Genomic DNA, 10984 nt, shown 5'->3' on the forward strand with positions numbered 1-10984 from the left:
TCCACCTTGCTCTTTTTTAATGTTAAAATGTTTCTTTCTTATAAAATGTTAGTGATATTAGATGGTAGTTGGTTTTTAAAAACATACTTACCTGATAACCTATGTCAATCCTCTGTCATTAAGAAAATTATTTTTACTGATGGATGAATTCCAAAAATCTAGGAACCAGTGTACTCTCAGAGGACTCATGAATAGAAGGTAATGGAAGAAAAGGGCAGGAAGTGGAAGGCCTTAGTCTGTAAGCGGCAGGTGACCATGCCTGTTTTGCTCACTGTGGTAAGCTTGGCATCTAACACATAGGTCAGTAAAGTCTTTTTTTTTTTCTTTTCTGTAAAGGGCCTGGGACTAAATATTTGAGGCTTTGGGGGCCATACTGCCTCTGTCACAACTGCTGAGTCTGCCCTCATAGCATGACAGTTTCCTTAGATGATATGCAAATTAGTGATTGGGGCTGTGTTCCAATAAAACTTTATTTACAAAAACCTGTGGCAGACCTGATTTGGCTCAGGGGTCACAGCTTACCCCAATTTAGCACAATGCCTAGTATCTAACAAATATTCAATAAGCATTTCCAGTGGGCAAGGAGGAAACATTGCAGGGGTAGGATTTCAGAAAGATCAGGGTGGTCGGGTGTGTAAGTTGGGCAGGGGGAACGCGAGGTGGAGCCCAGGCCTGGAGTGTTGGGGGTTCAGCCTGGAGCAGGGCAGGAGGGAAGGTGGTATGGGAATGGTTGAGCCTGTGTGGTGAGGATGTATTTAAGGAGTGAAGGAAAGGTCACGAATAGCTGGAATTGAAGTCCCAATTCCTTCAGCTAGGCCTCTCATGCCGCAAACCATGCTTCTAGAACTCAGAGCCTTATTCGATCTTAAATTAAAAAGCTTGGCTCTTCCAAACCACACTCTTGGCTTTCAAGACTGTTTTTGCTGTGACTTTCCAAAACCCACTCCAAAAGCCAAGAATTTGAATCTTTGCTTTTTCTTTACATTTCAGCTATGCCAGCTTTGCTTGGAGGCAGTAAGTCCTGTATGTCTTAGCCTCCTGACTTTTCTGTAATGGGAGAGAGGTGTGCACCAAAAAGAGAGAAAGAGAGAGCAAGAGAGTGAGCGAGAGAGAGAGAGAGAGAGAGAGAAGATGTACTTATTAACATATTTGGTGCTAATAAAAGGCAGGAAAGTCTGGGGACGGTGCTGTTCTTGGTGAAGTCATGCTCAGTCATTTTTGGACATTTATGGTGATGGGGGGTGTTCAGTTGGGATGTCGGGGGGCACTCAGAATTGCTGCCCAGGCTTACCCCAAGGGCGAGTCTGGCTGGAGAGTCGTGGAGGGAGCTGCAAGCAGAGGAATTCTCTAACAGTGGGAAGAGCCAGAAAACCTAAAGCGTAACCTTTGAAATATGCCATCATGTATCCCCTCCAGTCCTAGGCAACCATCAGTCTTTCTGTCTCTATAGATTTACCTATTCTGGGCCTTTCATATTAATGGATTTTCCTATGTGGTTTTTGTCTCTGGCTTCTTTCATTTAGTATGTGTTTTCAAGGTTCATCCATGTTGTCACATTTATCTGAACTTCATTGCTTTTGATTGCCAATGCTAAATAATACTGTATAGATAGATATGCTACATTTTATTTATCCATTCATCAGTTGATGGACATTTATTTGGGTTGTTCCCACTTTTTGGCTATTATGAGTAATGCTGCTATGAACATTGGTGTACAGGTTTTTATGTGGAGGCGTGTTTTCAATTTTCTTGGGTATATACCTGGGAGTGGGATTGCTGAAGGATGACTTCTTGGATCTTAATCCCTCCCCACCCCTTCACACTCCCTATGCTCTGACCACAGTGGGGTTCTACTCCCCCACCCCTAGCCCATACTTTAGACCCTCGATGCTTTGTCCACACTGCTGTCTTGCATGAGAAGTTCTTCCCTCCTATCATTTGGACTTCAAGTCCTATGTGTTACTAAGGGCCCAACCTAACTATCACTTCCTCCATAAAACCTTCCTCCAATGCCTTTTACAGAGAGTCATGCAACCTCACATGTCTGACATATAATATTAGGCCTTTTGTTTTTGGATTACAGTTATTATGTGCCTAGGTCTTATTATCTTCTCAGAGACATTACACCTCCAAGCCTCATCTAGACTCTAGTTTTAGATGTACTTTAGTATTTCAAGTGCTTGGCACACAGCAGACTCTGCATAAATGATTGAACAGTGAGCATTCAATGTGTTCTGTTATTTAATGATTTTAAGATGGTATTTCTACACTTTATATGGATATCAGGACTGCAAAAGCCCTTTCCATCTTTTCAGAATGAAGACTCATTCTCAAGCAGCACCTGGGGCATAAGGCTGAGCTGCCTTCTGTTCCTCTGTCCTATTCCTCTTGTCTTGTCTTCCTCTGGTCTCCAGTCTTATGTGGACATTTCAGCCTCTTCTTAACATTTCCAGTTAAAATCTAATGAATTACTCTGAACAAACAGGGTTATGCTTTTTGGATCCTGACTTCTTTGAGCATTGCTCATGACTTTGAAATTTATACACATAGACATCTGTCTTCCCAGATGACCTACTGAATCATATTCCCCTAGAAAGCAGAGCTAAATTAGATGTTTAAGGGATCAGAAAGTGAAATGGACTAGATGATTTCTAGCCCCGTGCAAGGTAGGTGCAGGCCCTACAGATGGTCATCTGGTCTTGGAAGGAACATTTCTAATAACAGGTGCATATATTCCTCCCAAGGCCACCTGGAGGGTAAGGAAGTTTTTCTGTACATGGAAGTAAAATCTTCCATCCTGAAGCTCTCGACCATTGTTGGCCCAGCCCTCTGTCATCCCTCAGACCACTTCTCCTGTTCCAGATTGGCCCTTCAAGTTTTAAAATAGGACTGTGGCTTCTGTGTTTGTTCTTACCCAGATAGAATACCTCCAGTTCCCTCAGGAAGTAGTCAGTACTTTCACAGTAGAAATAATAAATCATAAACAATCAATTAATGATAATGGATACTTTCAAGTAAGAAAAATACCAATAATATTATAATACAAAGTGACAATATTAAAGTCATAGCCTTTACTATTCAATGATTGAGCACTTAGCATATGCTGGGCTTTGTGCCCATGGGATCAACTTTTTCTACCTCGGAAACAGCCATATGAAGTAAGGACTACTATGATTCCCACCTGACGGATAAGGAAAGTGAGACTCAGAAAGACCTTAGTCTGATAAAGTTTCCATAGCTACGGATGGAGGTGAGTTTTGAACCCAAGCATGTCTTCTTGTGTTCAAGGTCTAACTTGCATGGGCACAGCCTTACTCTAGGGCCCTGGCAGGCAACAGTAACCTTTTCCAGAGAGCTGGCTGCTGGCCTCTTCCTTCCATGGTTCAGAAGAAGAGTAGGAGATGGAGTGTCAGGAAATAAGAGTTCCAGTGTGGTGTAAATCTGCATGAAGTCCCCTCCTTGCCCGGATGTCAAAAGTGGGATCTGCAAAACAAGGATGTTAAACTAGATGTCTGTAAAGTTGCTATTGGCTTGTGATTTGAACTTTCCAGCCTTCCTTGAGTATGCGCTAAACTCTCACACTTCTGGGCCTTCGAGGCTTCAGTCTCCTTGCCTGGAAGTTTCTTTCATCTCTACTGCTTGACTAGTAAGAACACATCTTCTGAGACCTGGTTTGAATATTGCTCTCTCTGCGTGGCCTTTCCCGAACCCCAGCGGAGGTCAGCCCCGCTCCTCCCTGTTCCCTAGACGCTTGTGTAAGTGTCTGTCCTAGAACCTGTGATTGTTCCCCAGATGGACAGTGAACTTCTCAAGGACTTGTTTGTTCGTGGTGACCTCAGCACTGAGCACAGTGGACATGTGTCTTTGAAGGACTCTGGGATGGCCCTGCTGGTGCCATTTCACCAGCACATCTGCTAGATGGCGCTGCAGCCCACGGGAATGTGCCCGGCGTCCTGGCGCAAAACTGCAGGTCCTGCCAGAGGAGGCCACAGCCTCAGGCCAGGCTGGGAGATCACTGGGCCGGAAGCCCAGGAAAAGTACAAGTTTCCATTCCTCACCGCTCCCCCCGCCCCCATCTGCTCAGTGTTGAATCCTACTAGGACTGCACGCTCTGTATTCCCATTGCTTGAGGGTTAGGAAGGCTGAGGACGCTCCTTACTTCCCTCTTCTGCGGCCTCATAGCAGGGGAATTTAGACCATTCCTTTCCTCTGTCTTTGGACTGTTCCAGGTTTACTGTCCAACGTATGTACTATCTGCTCCTTTTTTCTGCGTGCTCTCCTTACCAACTCCTCTGACAAGAGGAGAGGGAAGATACAATTTGGCATTTCATGATATTTCTTGACCAGATGAACCTCTATTTCTGATGCTCTTCCTGTTTGTTCAATTTTGTTCCATTTTCTTTAGAAGTTTCTATTTTCTTCAATCTTCTTTCTGCTCCTTCAGTGAGTTAGCACACTCTGAGCACACCTCAGCGAGGGAGGCAGGGTGGAGCATTGATTAAAGGCACTGAAGCCGGCTTTCCTGGTTTGCTTCTTGTTCTTGCTGCTTCCTTCTATAACCTTTTGTAGGTTACTTGACCTCTTGGTGACTCAATTTCCTCATCTGTAAAACGGGAGTTGTTGAGATGATTAAATGAGTTCTTAGTGCTTTATTTTACAGGAGCTGATAAACGCTTAGTGCTACTACATGCTTGTTAGGAAAACTTACAGTTGGAATTCATGTGCTCCATGTGGAATGTACCTCTTAGGCTGAGAGTCCCAAGAAGGCGGGGTTTGGTTAGTCTCGCTCACTGTCTCATCCTTAGCCTCCGGAAGAGTGCTTGGCATATGAGAGAGACTTAATTAAAATTTTTGGAAGAACCACAGTCTCTTTTGTTTCTCCCTCATGATAACAATGAACTAAAATTATGATATATAATATCTTTTACCCCTTTAAATTGGTTAAGATTTAAAATCAACAATACTTAGTGTTGGCAAGAACATAAAATTGGTGCTTGTATTTATTTCTGGGGGAGTGTAAAATGGTAGAAACTTTCTGGAAGGCAATTTGACAATACGTAGAAAAAGCCTGGAAGAAGGTTGGCTCAGTTAATTCCACTGTCATTTGGTAAAAAAATTCGAGTGTTTGGATACGCACCAAGGGTTAAGTACAAATGTGTTTGTAACAGCAGTATTTATTCTATTTATTCTATTAAAAATATTTTATTTATTCTATTTATTTATTCTATTAAAATATTTATTTTTTAATTAATTAATTTATTCTATTTATTTATTTATTTATTTATTCTATTTATTCTATTAAAATCAGTATCTATTCTATTTATTTATTCTATTTATTTATTCTATTAAAATATTTATTCTATTAAAAAATCACTAATGATTGAACAGAAATACTGAAATGGTTAAATAAATGACATGACCATGTGATGAGATATTAGGCAGCTATTAAATGATCTCTTCTGGGGGAGAGTTAATGATGTGGGAGAACATTCCTGATACCAGCTTAAATAGTAAGAAGCAAGCTACAAAACTGAGTATACAGAATGGGCACATTACTTAACCTCTTTGTTCCCAATTTCTGTATCTGTAAAATTAAAACAGTAATGGCGCCTATCTCTTAGGATTGTTACAAGGCTTACAAAAGTATTTCTTTAAAAAGGCTTAAAATATTGTAGTAGTCTGGGCATGGGAGTGAGGGTTCAGTAAGTGTTAGCAACGGTCACAGAACCTGTCAGAAGAACAAGACTGGAAGGAAATATAGCAGAGTGTTACTAGTAGTTGATCTCGGGTGGTGGGTTTACAGGTTTTAATTTTCTTCTTTATAAAATAAAATATATGTAGAGCAACTAATAAAATGCTGGACCACAGTAGGTGCTCATTAAAAGGTAGCTAGCATCATTCTAGTGTCCTCTATTTTCTCTTTTTAATAATGAATGTGTATTACTTTAAAGCTATTTAATATATCCACAACACTAGTTTTTTATATTTGTTAATTAATGACTTCATATGACTTAACATGCACTGCACTTCAGGCTTTGTGACAGCCACTTTGGCTCTATGGCGAGAACACTGACCATGACCCTTTTCCCTTAAGCGGCGAGCTCAGTGCCACCAACTCAATTCTGCTTGCATCATCTTCTTTATAAGACTGTCCCAAATATTCTTTTCCTGTGGCCATCATTTTTGTGATAACACATTCCTTCTATGACTCAGTAGTTTTCTCTTTTGCCATTTTCTCCTCAGACTTTCCTTTTTTCACAGCAAATTCCATGACTATCTTAACTGCCTTCCCCCGATTTTATCCCACACCAACACTCTCTTTTCCTATCCAAAACAAATAATGATTCTTCTCTCCCTTGTAAATGAAGTCAAGATTGTTGATATTAATCATTTCGATCTCTTTTAAGTCCAAATAAAAAGTATATGAGTAAGTCGGGATTACAAACCAGAGGAAAGGATGACTAATTTGATGAAAGATATTGAGAAATGTAACCAACTATTTTGGAAAAAAAAAAGAGAGATTCCTATGGCATACCGCACAACAAATAAATTCCAGATGCATTAAAGAATCATAGCTAGCAAAACCTGAAGAAGATATTGGTGACTATCTCATCTCAGAGTGGGGAAAAACTTTCTAAAGACTTACGATGTGTGAAGGCATATCTATGTGTCTAAATAAACATAAATCTTTTCTAACTCAATACAGTCCAAAACAAAATGGCAAACACAAACATATTTGCAAGATTTGTGACAAAAGTAGATTATCCTTCAGATAGAAAAATACTTTACAAATCAGTGGGAAAATATGACTAAGTCAACAGAAAAATAGGCAAAGATAAGAAACGTTGAAAGATAAGTGACAGACCAGGAAAAAAAGTTTGTAGTGTGTAAAACAGATCAAGTATTAATAAACCATTGATTGTATAAAGTGCTCCTCCAAGTCAATATGAAAAAGACAATTCAAAAGAAAAACCAACAAAGGCTGTGAACAGGCACACCACTGAGGCAGAAATAAAAATGACCAACAAAGATATAAAAAGATGCACAATCTCACCAATAACCAGGGAAATGTAATTCTTTTTTTTTAAGAATTCCCCTTCCCACCTAACAAATTGGCAAAAATCAAAAGTTAAAAATCACCAAAGTTGTAGTAGATATGAGTGAAGCAGTCACTCTCTTAAGCCCCTCCTGTTGAGATGATATAAATGAGTAAGGTCTATAGGAGGGCAATTTGGCAGTAAATTTTTAAAATGTTCATCCTTTTTGGTGTAGCAAATTCAGCTTCAAGAGATATAGCCTCAGAAATACTATACATGTGCACAGAGATGTGTGCAAAAGGTGCTAATTGCTTATTGTAGTAAAAAAGTGAAGGAAAAGGGATTCACATATTGTGGAGAACACTTATGGAAGTGCACACAAGTGTATGCATGAAGATTGTCACTGCAGTTTTGGAAGGACTTGGAAATATCTCAGATGTCTAATAAGAGCAGATTATGTAAATAAATTATGTGCAGTTACTTGACGGAATACTACTCAGCTTGTAAAATGAATGAGGTCAATCTATACGTGCAGATACGGAAAGATGTGCATAATAATTTAAAAAAAACCCAATAATGTCCATAATCATTACTTTAAGAAGCAGGTTGTAGGACTTTAGGTGACATCTGATCCCACTTATGTAAATGAAACTATGGACCCTGCAATCCAGCTGTATGCCTCCGCTTGGGTGGGTGGGGGCCCTGCTGATGGAGGCTGAGCTGGGACTGCTGGTAAAGCTGAGCAGTAGCCCTAGTTCCCATCATGCCCTGCTTTTCACAAGTTACTGCCAGGGGAGTGCTCTTGCCTGAGCATTCTTCCTTTATCAGTCCGCTGGGTGGACTTTGGGCTCCTTTGCCTTTTTAAGTGGGTTTAAAGTAGGACATGACCCTATTATCAAATTCTGAAGTTTTTTCCCCAGGAAATGAATGGAATGGTCACTATTTCTCCATGAGAGAAGGACAAACCAGTAAAAGCTCCCAGAAGATCTTGGGCTTTGCACCAGGAGATCTTTTCCAACAATGATAGTGGATCCTAAGTGGGCCAGGCAGGAGGACTCTTTGTACCAGAAGGAAGGAGAAAGACCAAATGACCATTAGTCTGTGAGATCTGTTTGGACGGGCCTTTCCTTCAAGGTCTTCTGTCTCCTGTAAAGAGAAAATATGCTTCTTTGTGGTTCTATCCTAGGTCTTTTGCAGTCAGGCTTGTCTTCCTAAGGAGAACATTTTAGAAACTCAAAGACAGTTTTCTGTTCTCTGTGTCAGTGCCATGGTGTACAACCCCCCTGTCACTTGAGGGGTTCAAATAGAGGCTGCAGTGCTATTGTTAGAGGAGCTGATAAGGGGAATCCCCATTGGTGAGCGGTTATCCTGGTTGATCCCACTAATCAATGGTTCCTTAGAATTCTCTTAGATTATATGAAACTAAGACTTATTGGTGAAGGGCTATATTCATTTTCATTATCCACTTGTTCCTGTGGCCTTTTTCTCTGTGAGTTGCCTAAAGGTCTCAGCAAATGTGAATAGAGAAGGAATCTGTAAATGAATGGGCTGTGGAGAAATGAGTGGCAGTCCCTAGTAGTAGTGAGACTCTCAATGGCTTTGTGGTCCTTGACCGTGAAGAGGGAATAATTCTTCTGAGTGATGATCCTCATGGAGAGACCTTTCCCTCTTTTGAGTTGGGATGAGTTTCTATAAGCTGCTAGTGAATGAGAGGTAAAAAACCACTAGTTGGGGGCTTTGTAAGGAGTTAGATGGTTGGGGCAGCCACATGGGTGATAATGGAGGACCATGGCAGTCTGGTTCACTGTTAGCTCAGTGGTTCTGCTTTGAAGAAAAAGATGACTGGTCATCATCTGAAGTCTTATTTCCATTTGGATTTCCTTTAGTTACTCAGAAGATAAAGAATATTATAGAAAAGTTACCAAAACACAGTGTTCTGGATTTTCTTTCTCTAAACTACTTAAATTTCATTTTCCTGAATGAATAATACTTTTTTTTCAGGTGTCATAATTTTTGTACACTGGTTATATTTTTAAAAATGTTTCATAGTAATTGAATAATTTTGAGATGTGAAGAGAGCAAAAGAAGACAATATATACATGCAGATTATTAGAAACTCATAATTTTATAAAATTGACTTGGTACTTAAAACAAAACAAAAGAAAACAAAAACTCCCAGTTATTTACTTGTGCAGCCTTGGTAGAAACTCAGTCCTAAGAATTTTGAAACACTGGCGAAACAACCCTTCTTTCTGCTCTGTTGAGTCCATCTCCTCCTGTCTTCTAAGGAACCATAGGTAACATTTTCTCTTCTGTATATTCAATGATTCTGTCTCAACTGGATCATCCCATTGATGTGTAGCCATGATAAACCCTTTCCTATTTAAGAAAGCTTCTAATGTTCCACATTCCACATGAGTACTTCCCATCTCTTTCCTCTCCTTTTACAGCTAAATGCCTCCACAGAGTTGTCCACACTTGATGCCCCATTTCCTTACCTCCCACTTGGCCCTCGACAACTCCACTCTGACTTTTCCACCCCATCAGTTTACCACAAACATCCTTAGTAAAGTCTCCAAGCATCTCTACTACATTGCATCCAGTGGACATTTTCAGTCCTTACTTGACTCCTCAGCAGCACTCGACACTAGTGACCATTTCATCTTTACTGAACCCCTCCTCCAGTGACTTCTGAAGTGGGACTCTCTTGGCTCTTCCTTCACCTCTCAGGCTGGCAAGCAATTCTTCACCTCCCTACACTTTCAATGTTGGTATCCATCAACTTCTCATCTGAGGGCCTTTTTCTCCTTTTCATTTCATATTCTCTTCCTCAGTGATCACATTTACCAGTCTTTAGAAAAGTCACTTTAATTTATTTGTCCACCAGTTGGAATGTCTCCTTTGAGCTCTGGATCTGAATATCCAACTGGCCACTTGTTTTGGCTTGGATGTCTCAATGGTTCCTCAAAGTTGTGTGCTCAAGACTGAACTCATGATCTTCCTTTACCCACCCCTAATCTGTTCCCATCTAAGTGAATGCACCACTAATCCATGTGTTTTCACAAGTCAGGAAACTAGATTTTATCCTTGACATCTCCCTCTTATCAATTTTTTTCTTGAAGTGCCCACTTCCCTCCATCTTTACTACATTAAAAGTATAAAGCAAAAGGGGCTACTTTGAAAGGAAGTGAGCTCACCATTGTTGGTTTTATCCAAGAAGATACTGGTTGGTCTCTTGGCATGAGTGATATAGGGGCTAGATGCCTAGGTGACTGCGAGTGTTCACTCATCTTTTCTCACTTGAGGGTAGGGTGAGGGTTCAGCTCTTCATTCTCTTGGACCACTCTTTCTCCTGCTTGTGAAGCCACTGCTCCGTGGAGCTTATAGAGCTCTTTGAGTCCATGAGGCCAACTCCAAACCAAAATCCCTTTTAGGAGAGGTCAGAGTTCCTCAGAGCCATGAGGGTCCCCAGATAGCATTCAGCTCAGATGGGAAAGTTGAGGCTCAGAGATCAGGGCAGGGACTTACTCTAGCTTAAACAGTGAGCCAGTGGCAGAGTTGGGGCTAGGACCCAGCCTTCTGCTTTCCTATGCTTTGTCTTCTCATTATCCCCTACTGGCCCTCATCAGTCCACTCTGTGTCATTTAAGGCTGGTGAGTAATAATTTGCACTAGACCCTGTCAGATGATAAATTATACCTCTCAAGTAGGAAGAATGTTTCAATGCTGCTCTGGGCTAGGGTGTCAAAAGACAAGAGCTATTTGTTTGAGACACAAACAAGGAGACTGGAGACATAGTAACAATGTGGGGACAAGGTCCCAGTGGATGCTTTATTTGTTCACCCTCATATCTAAAGACTTTAAGTTCAGGCCCATAATTGTGTGGAGGATGTCTTCTGGGGTGAGGGAGGGAAATATTAAAATCTGTGAGTTGAGGGGCATGCAGTT

At 40.8% G+C, this 10984-nt stretch overlaps 1 long non-coding RNA gene across 1 annotated transcript; it reads right to left on the minus strand.

Annotated features, from left to right (window-relative positions):
* Window positions 1–3051: 3051 nt before the first annotated feature.
* Window positions 3052–4855, minus strand: LOC122474472. Its single transcript, XR_006294909.1, has 2 exons — window positions 4709–4855; window positions 3052–4603 (listed from the first exon to the last, which is right to left on the minus strand). It is a non-coding gene; the product is annotated as an uncharacterized LOC122474472 (long non-coding RNA).
* Window positions 4856–10984: the final 6129 nt, after the last annotated feature.

The sequence above is a fragment of the Prionailurus bengalensis genome, chromosome D4 (genome assembly GCF_016509475.1).
Source record: "Prionailurus bengalensis isolate Pbe53 chromosome D4, Fcat_Pben_1.1_paternal_pri, whole genome shotgun sequence".
Lineage (NCBI taxonomy): Eukaryota > Metazoa > Chordata > Mammalia > Carnivora > Felidae > Prionailurus > Prionailurus bengalensis.